We start from the raw sequence: 11,085 nt of genomic DNA, 5'->3' as shown, positions 1-11,085 counted from the left end.
GCTTATCATACTTTTTGTCTCTTATTATTATTATTATTTTGCTTCTGAATCCCGCACTACTTAATGATGAATCCTTTGAAGGCAAGGAGTGTTTTTAGCATTGAAAAACGTTTATTGGCATAAAGTCCCAGGAGGAGATAAGTGTTAGTTAAAACTAGGAGCCTGATATACTGTATGCTTCCAACTGTATAACATTCTGGGAAAGGCAAAACTATGGAGACAGGAAAATGATCAGGGGTTGCCAGGGCTTTGAGAGGAGGGAGGCATGGCTAGGCAGAGCACAGAGGATATTTAGGGCAGTGAAACTACCTTGGTGCATAATGTATGATCATTACATGTCCTTACATATTTGTCAAAACCCACAGAATGTATAACACCAAGAATGACCTTAATGCAAACTATGGAATTTGAGTGATTATGATGTGTCACGGTAGGTTCATCAATTGTGACAAATGCACCACTCCGGAATGTAGCTCGGGAAACTATGCATGTGTGGGCTAAGGAGATATATGGGAACTCTCTCTCTCTCTCTCTCTCTCTCTCTATATATATATATATATACATATATACACACACACACATATATATATGTGTATATACATATATAAAGATAGATATATCTTTGAAGAAATATTCATCCCTGCCTTCGTGGAGGCAGACATCAAACAAATAATTATGCAAACTATCATTTATTTAACATTAAGGAGCACTATGGAGCATAGGGTCTTCCCTGAGAAAGCAAAACTTAAGGTGATGCATCCTCCCTCAAGGACAGGGAGCAGTTAAACCAATTAAAAAGGCTCTTTAAAGAGCCTAAGGGCCAGAGTGAACAGTGTGTTCCAGGACAAAAGGAGGCTAGGTACAGGCAGGTCAGACTAGTTGGAACACAGTGAGCTAAGGAGGTAAAACCGGGGCGGTGAAAAGAGGGCAGACCTACAGGGCTTGCAGTCACAGAGTTGGAAGCTGTGTCCTAAGGACAGTGGGGTACCATCAAAAGATTTTAAATAGAAGAGTGATATGGTCAGATTTGAATTAAAAAAAAAATCTCTCTGGCCGCTGCATGAAAGAATGGATCAGAAGGAACAATGTGAAAGTGGCTAAATCAGGAGGGAGAGTACTGCAAGAGTCCAGGGGAGGAAGAGCATATTGCAAATGTGAAATACTTAGCTCCTTGCAGGCATGCTCCACGTGGCCATGAGCAATGCAGACAACGCGGTGGGGGAAGACAATGGGGAAAGAGGAAAACCATGTGGAAAAGGCTGGAAATGTGAGCAGATGGTTCATGGAGCAATAAAGCTGAATAAATGGGCTTAGATCGTGATATATAATGCTTTTTATTTTCTATAAATTTATTTAGTTATTTATTTTTGGTTGTGTTGGGTCTTCATTGTTGGGTCTTCGTTGCTGCGCAGGCTTTCTCTAGTTGCGGTGAGCGGGGGTTTCTCTTCGTTGTGGTGCACGGCTTCTCATTGCAGTGGCTTCTCTTGTTTCAGAGCTCAGGCTCTAGGCACGTGGGTTTCAGTAGTTGTGGCACGTGGGCTCAGTAGTTGTGGTTTGCGGGCTCTAGAGCACAGGCTCAGTAGTTGTGGCTCATGGGTTTAGTTGCTCCACGGCATGTGGGATCTTCCCGGACCAGGGATCAAACGCGTGTCCCCTGCATTGGCAGGCGGATTCTTAACCACTGTGCCACCAGAGAAGGTCCCAATGGTTTTTAAAAAACATCACTTTTATAACAATGATAATAAAATAATAACCATAGTACTTGAATTTATTGAGTAATTACTATGTGCTAGGCAATTTTTCTGTTCTTTATACAGATTAATTTCATCCCTGTTCTAGTTATCTGTTGCTTCATAACAAATCACCTTAAAACTTAGTGCTTAAACCAACCTATATGTGTATATATATAATCTGTAGCTTGGACAGAGCTTGAGGGTTGGGGGAAGCTTGTTACTGCTCCTCTTGGTGTCAGCTGGGGTAGCTCGAAGTCCGAGATCTAGAATCTCTGAAGCTTGCTCACTCACCTGCCTGTAATTGATGCCAGCTGTGGGCTGCAACTGTCTACTCTTCTCTTGTTGCACTCAACACGATCTTCTTCAGTGTATTTGCTCACATGTCCAATTCTCTGCTGGACTTTGAGCTCCTCCAAAACATAAAACATGTCTTTTTCTTTGTATCCCCTCTGTTTGGGGCACCATCTACAAATGAATAAATCCTGAACCTGAAAATAAGAGAATCTTTTCCTTTACCAAATTGAACACTCCTAGTGACTGGAATTTTATAACTTTGCAAGACTACAATTTTGTTAGGAAGTTTTTCTTTATGCTTAGCCAAAAATCTACTTTTGTGTAACTTTTACTCAGTGGACTTTTACTTAGGACTTGTGGAACTCCACAGAATGAGTCTAAGCTAACTTCTGTAAGACATCCATTCCCTCAGTGATAGCTATCAAATTACATCTAAATCTCTAAGCTTAACACCCCAGTTCCTATTATTGTTCTTCCTGGTTGTGGTTTCCATGGTTACCTCACTCTTGATTCATTCTTAGATAATCACTGTGGTTCATAGAGATCCAGAACGAAATGCCTGGATAAATATTAATGGTGAGTCTGTGAACACAAGGGAATGAAGTGGGATAGAAAACCATGCTGAGACCATCATAAGCAAGTGGGCTCCCAAAAGAAGTGCAACATGGGACTGAGGGGTGAGGACATGGATTGGGAGTTGGGGACTACATCCTATCCTGGACCTTCCCTGGTAGGCTGATCCTGATGAGAAGCAGATGGAGAACCTGTGGGAAGGTAATCTGAGACCCTGTCTGACTGGAAATGCAGAAGGAAAAACAGGAAAATGGAGTTGAAACCCAGTTGAAACTCAGTTGCCCACTTTTATCTTAAAATTGTGTTTCTTGGGCTTCCCTAGTGGCGCAGTGGTTGGTAGTCCGCCTGCCGATGCAGGGGACACAGGTTCGTGCCCCGGTCCGGGATGATCCCACATGCCGCGTAGCGGCTGTGCCCGTGAGCCACGGCTGCTGAGCCTGCGCGTCCGGAGCCTGTGCCCCGCAACGGGAGAGGCTACAACAGTGAGAGGCCCGCGTACCGAAGAAAAAAAAAAATTGTGTTTCTTGAAGCATAGTTTATTGTTCATAAGAATTTCATAACCTGCTGGTAGACATGCGTTCCCTGTGCTCAGCCCCACACCCACTGAATGTGTACTCTTTACAAACTCCAATGTAATTCTTAAGTACCCAGAGAATCTTGTTTTAAGGGCCGGAATAAGATAGAAACTGCTCATATTCAGAGTTAGAAAAGTGTTTTTCAGACCATTTCACAAAGCTAAAGAATCTCATGTTCTTCAGAAATTTCTTTGAAATATAAAAAAATCCCAGCTCATGTGTTTAGTCTCTATGGTTCCATCCCCATAAGTCCTTATCCCAACCCATAAGGGTCTGAAAAACAGTAGAAAAGAGCTGCCTTTGTTAGAAGATCCTATCACAATAACTCTTAGAGAAAAGCCTCCCACCCCCGTGAAAAAAGCAGTTGAAGAATTCAAACCCATTATACATTCTTTCCATTCCCTGTCCCCAGCTTCACTGAAATATTAAATCCTTTCCTCTTTTCTATGGATGGATTTTAAGGTAGATTTTCCAATGAATTTTTAGTTAAATAATGAATGGAAAGTGTCAAGTATAGCTGTAGCAAATGCAGATTTTTTTGCTTAGAATAAGAGAGAAACTAAAATGGAATTTCTCTAAATACATGTTTTTCCCTCTTTTAGGAAAATGTTTCAAGTACATTTACTGAGTGCCCAAAGGAAATATCAGTGTATATCTTTTATGAAGTTGTGACAGGTAAAAATCTAACATTACTAGACAAAAAATACAAGGGTCAATTTTTCACACGTTGAGTCTTGCTTTAATAAAATGATTTTGCAGTAAGCATTTCTTTGAATAGAAGCCTTTGCCTTTTACCCTATCTCCTCCAATTATTAAAGCATGTATTTCCAGAGCAGAAGAAAGATCACTGAAAAACAGATTCTTTTAACGAGATTAATGCCAAGTGAAGAGCATTCTGAAATGGGGAGAAAGGGTGAATTAACCTACAGCCTTTCAGAAGCACTGTTTAAAAAGAAACAGACCATGATGCTCACTCACTGACTCCTCAAATATTTGAGATCACCTACAATGTGTCAACTGGGGTTAAAGAGGGGCCCAAGACAGGCACAGTCCTTCACTTCAAGATAGAGTTCCAAAACGCTCAAGGCATCTAATTACAATTGTAATATAGTGATGAATACTATAAAGGAAATGCTTTGAGAATGAATTTATCATCATTTGAAAGTCAAGTTGAAGTTAACCTTAAATGAGGGGACAAATTTTAAAACTATTTCTTTCCAAGCTTCAATTTGGACAGACTTCTTTGCTTCAACATTTTGAGAGTTATTTGGGAGAGTGATTTTTAAAAAAACATGTGTTGTGTGCCAATACATGTTTGTAGTTACCTACAACCTCCTTCTTTGAGGGCAAGGAAATTCACACTTACTGAGTGCTGACTTTGCCGGAAGAATTGGACCTGTTTTGCCCAACAACCCAAGATATGTGTGTTGCTGTGCTTCCTTTGCACAGGAGGACACTGAGGCTCAGGGAGATGAAATAATTTGTTTCAAGCCAGCAGAGTTGGTCCTTGTCACTGCACTTAGCTGGAAGTGGAGGAGGGCTTCCCTGGTGGCGCAGTGGTTAGGAATCCGCCTGCCAATGCAGGGGACACGGGTTCAAGCCCTGGTCCGGGAAGATCCCACATGCTGTGGAGCAACTGAGCCCGTGTGCCACAACTACTGAGCCTGTGTTCTAGAGCCCGCAAGCCACAGCTACTGAGGCCTGCGTGCCACAACTACCGAGACCCACGTGCCACAACTACTGAGCCCACATGCCACAACTACTGAAGCCCTCGCACCTAGAGCCTGTGCTCCACAAGAGAAGCCACCGCAATGAAAAGCCCGTGCATCGTAAAAAAGACCCAAAAGCAGCTAAAATAAATAAATAAATAAACAAACAAAAAAAAAGAAAGTGGAGGAGGGGAGAGGGTGACAGATAAAAGGCTAATTTCACTGACAATTAGTCCATTGTTAGTGTCGCTAATGGGTTGAGCCAAAGTAATCAGAGCCCACAAAATACTGCCTTTTTATCAAAAGTAAATGCAGGATCTGTAGATGAAAGGACAGCTGTAGGTTCTTGAGGGAGAAATGGCAGTTAAGATTTTATGCGAAATATAGTTTGTAATAAAATTAGATTGTACTAAAATACATGAAGGAGACTGTGCATTGCACTTCAAGTGCTTTGTTAAGATGTTTCTTTTACCTTTAGCAAAGTTTGTAATAGATAATAAGGTGAGATTATAGAGAATTTATTTCTTGAAATACAAAGAAGTTGCACAATGTCAGTTTACACAATGACAAGGCTTTTAATTTTAAGCAAGAAGTGAAGGAAGAGCTAAAGTAATTGGATCAGAGAAATCACAGAAAGCCAGAGTTAAGATTTGTCAACAACAGTTATGTGGAAAATCAAGATTTGCTTCCCCTGGAGGTTGGGGTTGAGGGGGGGAAGGGGGGAGCGGGGAGGGAGAGGGATGGACTGGGAGTTTGGGGTTGGTAGATGCAAACTATTACATTTAGAATGGGTAAACAACAAGGTCCTAATGTAGAGCACAGGGAACTATATCTAATATTCTGTGATTAAACCATAATGGAAAAGAGTATAAAAAACTAAATAAGTAAAATAAAGTATTGGCTCTAAAAAAAAAAAAGATCTGCTTCCTCCAGAAGAATAATTGGTTATAATAACAAGAAAGCAGGAACAACCAAGATTAGTGAGCTCTAGTCTTAGCTCTGCTTCATCTGTCCAATGAGGTCCAGATGCCAGTTACTCAGAAGAGTTTGAAGACTTTATTAAGTCCCAAAGCTGGTGGTAAGAGTCAACATATAATTCATTCTAAATTCAAACCCACCAGGGCCTCATCATCCAAGATGGCTAGCAAGAAGGTGGGAAGGTAGGAAGGAGAGATAGGGGTGCAGTGGAGACACATTGAGAGTCGCCTTGAGTTCTTTTTTTTTTCAATAAATTTATTTGTTTTATTTATTTATTTTTGTCTGTGTTCGGTCTTTGTTGATGCACACGGACTTTCTCTAGTTGCCGCAAGCGTGGCTACTCTTCATTGCGTTGTGCGGGCTTCTCATTCCGGTGGCTTCTCTTGTTGCGGAGCATGGGCTCTAGGCGCACGCAGGCTCAGTAGTTGTGGTGCACGGGCTTAGTTGCTCCATGACATGTAGGATCTTCTCGGACCAGGGCTCGAACCCGTGTCCCCTGCATTGGCAGGTGGATTCTTAACCACTGTGCCACCAGGGAAGCCCTTGCCTTGAGTTTTTATTCTCTACCAAACTATCACCCCTTTTCTTTAACTTGCAGCCCGTTTATCAATATAAGTAAGGATACATTGGTGTGCATAGAAATATATGTTATACACTCTAAATAATATTATAGATAATGTTCAGTAATACTGTTTTGTTGATCTGGTTATAAGACATTCTCTTCAGTGATAATTTTGGTAACAAATTATCTTACAAAAGCATTCCTTTACTATAAGAAACATGTCTGATTTTTACAAACTCTTCACGGTTCTTTAATTCTACCACCAAGTAGCAATGACCAATTACTCTTTCCCCTTCCCCCACTAAACATCTCAGTCACCTCCTAACCAAAACCAAATCTAAGCTCTTAAACCACCCACCGGACAAAATAATATTCTAAAAAGTCCAGAATTGTACATAGGACGTAACCTACTTTCCTCAGTGCATTTAAGATAATTTTATATTTTTAATTTATTTACTAGATATCATATCAAGTCAGTTTAGCCTCTAGTTCTTATAAACTTGAGTACGAATTCTAGCTATTCACCCAGAATAATAGAGTCCTAGTTCAATAAAACAATGTGTATATTCTTTTAAATATACATGACATATTTATAAATAAACAAATGAATTTGACTTTGTATGTCCAGTGTTCTCTTTTTCCTTTTAACATTCTCTTTATTTTAAAATGAACTTAGCTGTGTACGTCTAATATTCTCCTTTCTTTCCAATTGTCTTTTCAATCCTCTTTCTACAAAAAGCAGGGAAGGGGTAGCAGAGGGAGAACATTGGTGATGAACTTTTAAATTCTGTCAGCTCCCAGAAAGCAGCACTCTACCTAACTTTTATTTATTTATATTATTAAAGTTTATATATTTTATTAGAAATGTATCTCCTCAATGATTGTCGTCTTCACTTTAATCAAAGCAGATATAGAAGGCTGAACAGAAATTTGGCTACTAGGCCAACTCGATCCTCCAAGACACTGAGAATCTCCCGACCTCCACATGGTTTCCATCCCAGACCCCCTAAAGAAGGGGAGGGGCTTAGGGAGCCCTACCTTGTCATGTACCATCAATAAAGTACACTGTATCCAGGAAAAAAAAAAAGAAAGAAAGAAAATTTGGCTACTATGATTCTTCTGTGCTAATAATACAAAATGTTATTTAAAAAATAAAATCAGTCTTTACGTAAATATAAATATAAAAAGCTTTATTTATTTACCAGCAAAGAGTGATACCACAAAACAAAGGAAATAAAGTCTCTTAAAATGTTTATTTTTGTCAGAATAGCTGACGATTTTCTATTAAGTCTTTTGGTTTATTATGATAATAAGCCTTCCCCCCTTGAAAAATCCATTCAAAATATCTCAATCCTTGAGGTAAAGAACTTTAAAAAAAAAAAGAAAATCTCGATTTTTTTAAAAGAAAAAATTCTTAAAATTCCTCTAAGCTTGATAAATAGAAATAATCTCTTCTTGTTCTACTCTGGTGAACAAAAATGTACTTTATATAGCAAAATATCCAGTCACTTATTGGCAAACTGAAGGTGAGACCTATTCATTTACATGTTTTATTCAAACAGTGCAATACTGCCACGTTCATATAGACTTTCTTTTTTTTTTTTTTTTTTTTTACAGTTACCAACACTCTTCTGGCAAAGACAACGTTTTGAAATGGCAAAAGCAACAGAAGTTTTAGATCTCAAAGCTCCAGAAAGGAATTAATCTGATTCTTCATCATTAAGATAGTCCTCGGCATTGCTTAATGTTTGGACTGCATCTATTCCCTGTTGCTTTTTCAGGAGAGATGCACAGGCAGCATTAGTAACCATGTCCAGGGCCAGCTTCTTCTCACTGTTTCTTAAGTCTGTTCTAGCAACTTTTGCCAGAAGCAACTGGACAATATCTGCATAACCCTTCCAGGCAGCAGCATGCAAAGCTGTGTCTCCCAACTTGTTTTGTTGGTTCAGTTCAATGTTTGGTTGAGTAAATAGCATTTCCACTGTATCTCTGTGACCCCCATGACAAGCCCAGTACAGGGTAGTGCTTCCAGCTTTGTCCAAGCCATTAACACCGACCCGCTTGTCCAAACACTCTCTCAACCAGCTCAAGTTGCCTCTTTTTGCAGCTTCATGGAATGGATTGTCAATGGATTCTACCTGCTCAGCCACATAGTTGCTTGGGATTAGTCCCATCCTGCCTTTGGAGGTGCCTTTCCACCAACTGGTATCACTCATGTCAGTCATGTAGATAATATCACCTTCTTCAAGGTACAATTCATTTGGAGTTTGGGTTCACAACTTATAAAGAGCTCTGAACACTTTAACTTACCCTGGTTTGACTGGTTTGGGTGGCACCTTCGACATCTCTCTTCCTGGAGCACTGTAACTTTTAAATAAATGTCCCTGAATAAGAATGTTTCTTTAAAATGAGTTCAGTTAGAACTCTTTCTATGCAGTATGGAATGATAAATTGATTTAAAATTAGTTATCGACTTACACCTCCAGAGAGAATTTTAGGCGGCTCGCAAAAATATATAAAAAGCTCATGACAGAGTTGTAACAGAGACATAGTGAAAAAAATAAGGCCCGTCGTGAGATGGGTGCACATGCCTTGAAGTCTGACATACTTGCTAGAGGTGGGCCCTACACATGAATTTGGTCTTTCTGGCAGGGAAGAGACCTGGTCAGTAACATGATTCACAGAATCTGTGAGAAAGAAACTGGTCTTTTCTTCAGGTGAAACACAGCCACTCAGACCTGCCCAGGAGGGTGACACTTCAGACAGATGTGAGAAAGTGACAGCAGGGATCACACTCGGTCAACACTGGGACAAATCGATAATCTAAGCCCTAACATTCTATGTCAGGGCAGCACAGCTGAAGTAACACCGGTGAGAACATTTTTAAAGGTTTCACTAAAATCACAAAAGCAAACGTAAAAACAACTCTCACAAACATAAAAACAAATAAACACTCACAGAGAATCTAAGTTTGAGCGATACCTTCTGGATTAAGTTGTTTGTCAAAGGTATACCTGGGTAGGTATCTGAGTGAAATCACTTGCTGAATGTAGTTATTAAGTTTAAGTCAGTTATCAGAGAAAGACAAATAACATATGATATCACTTATATGTGGAATCTAAAAAAAGGGTACAAGTGAACTTATTTACAAAACAGAAATAGAGTCACAGATGTAGAAAACAAACCTACGGTTACCGGGGGGGGAAGGTGGGGGAGGGATAAACTGGGAGATTGGGATTGACATATACACACTACTATATATAAAATAGATAACTAAGAAGGACCTACTGTATAGCACAGGGAACTCTTCTCAGTACTCCATAATGACCTATATGGGAATAGAATCTAAAAAGGAGTGGATATATGTATATGTATAACTGATTCACTTTGCTGTACAGCAGAAACTAACATAACATTGTAAATCAACTCTACTCCAAATCAAAAAAATAATTTAAGTCAGTTATATTTCTAGAAGTCATTATCAGAACGAATGGCTTTGGCTTCAGAATAGTTGGCAGTTATTTGCTAACATGGCCCCTCTTACCATCTCACGACTGACACAGTTCATGTGGGATTGAGGAAGACTTTATATTCTGTCTTCTATGGTTGGGTGCTGGTGCTGAAGGAACAACTCCCCAACACACTGAGACAGGTTCAGGGAGATGTGTCTGGGTAGCGGGGATGTTAGTGTTAAAGATGCGTTCAGAAGAGACCACGTATACAAAGCGGCAGGCCTGAAGGATGAAGAGACAAGAAGCTGAGGAGGAGAGCCACAGTCACGGGCTCTGTGTGGGGCTCAATGTGCTGTGTGGCTGCGTGGTGCTTTGGTATAACGGATTTTGTGGGGGTGCTATGAAAAAGCTTTTCATCTTCCAAAATAATTAAATAAAAAGGACCATGCTCTGGAATGCTGCATAACTCTGGGGAATTTTTCTCTCTGGAAAAAAAAGACTGAAAATAGGACACTGAATAGGATATGACTTAAGACATGCTGAAGATTTTCTTAAATTCCAATTTAAGAAATTTGCTAAATCCTTAGCCTATAATTTAAAACACTGCATATTCATGTAGATTGGACACATGCCTGCAAATTTTAAAATTTAAAGTGGTGGTACATGGGAATAAAGTCAGGAATACCCTAATACCATAGAATAAAGAACTAAGACACAGGAGAGAATTCTTTTTACAAAATGTCAAAGACCTAGCCATAGTATATCTCATTATATATAATCATTTTATATATATAACAATATAACAGATGAAAAAGAGAGCAGTTAAATATACTACAGCATTTCTATTTTATTTGCTTGTTTTGAATATACAAATATAAGGACTTCCCTGGTGGTCCAGTGGTAAAGAATCCGCCTTCCAATGCAGGGGGCGCAGGTTGAATCTCTGGTAGGGGAACTAAGATCCCACATGCCGCGGGACAAGTTAGCCCGCCTGCCACAGCTACTGAGCTCGTGCGCCTCAACCAGAGAGCCTGCGTGCAGTAAACTACAGAGCCCACACCCTCTGGAGCCTGCGCACCACAGCTAGAGAGAGAAAACCTGCACACCACAACTAGAGAAAAGCCCATGGGCCACGACAAAAGATCCTGAATGCTGCAACTAAGACCCGATGCAGCCAAAAAAATAAAGAAAATAAATTAAAAAAACGAA

General features: G+C 39.9%; 1 pseudogene; it reads right to left on the bottom strand.

Annotated features, from left to right (window-relative positions):
* Nucleotides 1-8,003: 8,003 nt before the first annotated feature.
* Nucleotides 8,004-8,769, bottom strand: LOC116749195 (annotated as a pseudogene).
* Between the last annotated feature and the right edge of the window lie 2,316 nt (nucleotides 8,770-11,085).

Source organism: Phocoena sinus, chromosome 2 (assembly GCF_008692025.1).
Source record: "Phocoena sinus isolate mPhoSin1 chromosome 2, mPhoSin1.pri, whole genome shotgun sequence".
Lineage (NCBI taxonomy): Eukaryota > Metazoa > Chordata > Mammalia > Artiodactyla > Phocoenidae > Phocoena > Phocoena sinus.
Note: the sequence above shows the minus strand (reverse complement) of the source record. Positions and strands in the feature narration are given on the sequence as shown.